General features: G+C 37.6%; 1 pseudogene; it reads right to left on the bottom strand.

Moving 5' to 3' along the window:
* Positions 1-840: 840 nt before the first annotated feature.
* LOC132611685 (inorganic pyrophosphatase 2-like) lies at positions 841-1,666 on the bottom strand (annotated as a pseudogene).

The following is a 1,666-nucleotide window of genomic DNA, read 5'->3' as shown; positions in this document are numbered from 1 at the left end:
ATTTTCCTCCATTATAACATACTACAACATGGATATAACCTTCATAACGCAAAAACAAAATCAAATCTTACCTTTTCTTCTTCAACTTTACAATAGCCTAGGGTTTGCAATTGGATACAATGAATGGTTAGATGACCCAAACAACTCTTCCACGCTACTTAGGGACTTCAATATAGTGGGTTAACACCAAGAAATTAATTTTTGAAGGCAAAGAAATGGGGGTTGGTTTTCTTGCTCCTAGCCGTGAGCTCCCCCTTGGTTCTTCCACTTTTGTTTTTTTTTTTTTTTTTTTTTTGCTAAGTATAGAATGGTGAGGAGATGACTTAAGGTCATCTTTTTAAGTCCCCATAATATCTCTTATGGTTTGTGGCCCACACAATGTGGTGGACCAATTAAAATTGAACACCATTTGTGTGGGCCAACCATGGAAATTGTGAATAATTTTTATCTTCCAATTTTTATCACTTTTGGTCCCAAATTTTCCTAATTGTTCCATACCAATAAATTCATGCACCACATATATCTCAAAATAAAATCGAAGGTCAAGAATCCCGAGTTTGTATCCCGAAATAATTTTTTTGTCCTTAACTTATCATAATTAAATCCGGATTATTCCACTGTACAAAAATACGGGTTCTAACAATATATGTCTATATCATAATGCAACTATAATTAAGATGAAATATCTAGCCAATATAAAGATAATAAAGCGACTATATGATGACGGAAAGAAGAGCTAAACATACATGGCATAGAAACTGGTTCTATAAGAACAAAATCATATACTATAAGATCGATATATAGACGCCTTTCATAACATGAAAATACATAAGTTGTCTTCTAAACTTGTTCGAGCACGGTCACATTCATCGATCCACTCATAGTATATGCATGTCGATAGGCTCGGTCAAAGGTGTGAGCTGCTTTGGACATAGAGTGGAACTTGCATTCAAAACTGATAACAGTTGGCTATCTTCATTGGTGATTGTGTTAATGAGTTGAAGCAGAATGTGCTCAAGCTCTTCCCCATCAGTCCACTCGTGGACTGATGCTTTTACTAGCTTCCTATTTTCGTTTATCAAATTCCAGGCTGGGAAATCTTTTCTTGGCATGACGAAATCTCCTTCTCTGAGCTTCAAAGTGGGGCAGAAATCGCCGCTTCCATCACCGAGATAGATCATTCTTTTATTATTGCCTATGGAAGCTTGTATTCTTTCTATTATCAGACCCGAGGGCACATATTGCTGCTACAGCCATGCAAATCATCGTAAGGGAAGATTCGAAGCCTATTATCGACGTAGACTGGATTGGTATTGATTTCTGAGAAGCAATCCCTTATTCCGAGATGTTTCAAGATTGTTTCAATGAAGAATACATTTGCATCACTTACTATTCTCAAATCACACCCTAATGCATACGCTGATTTAATGCATGGGACAATCCTGGAGTGTACGGGAACACGTTGAAGTACCTGTGCAATGTGTTTAATACTTTTACCTTGTGCATGAAACTCCTCCATCATCGTATCCATGAGACAGTTCCAGGGCATACTAGGGAGAAGTTGATTGAGCATATCAGTGCCACCTAACTCATCCACCACCCAATTATCACTGTCCACGTCGATGATCGTCTTGTCAAAGTCGAAAATCACAGCAATTCCAGCCAT

The sequence above is a fragment of the Lycium barbarum genome, chromosome 9, assembly GCF_019175385.1.
Source record: "Lycium barbarum isolate Lr01 chromosome 9, ASM1917538v2, whole genome shotgun sequence".
Classification (NCBI taxonomy): domain Eukaryota; kingdom Viridiplantae; phylum Streptophyta; class Magnoliopsida; order Solanales; family Solanaceae; genus Lycium; species Lycium barbarum.
This window is presented reverse-complemented; position numbering and strand designations above follow the sequence as displayed.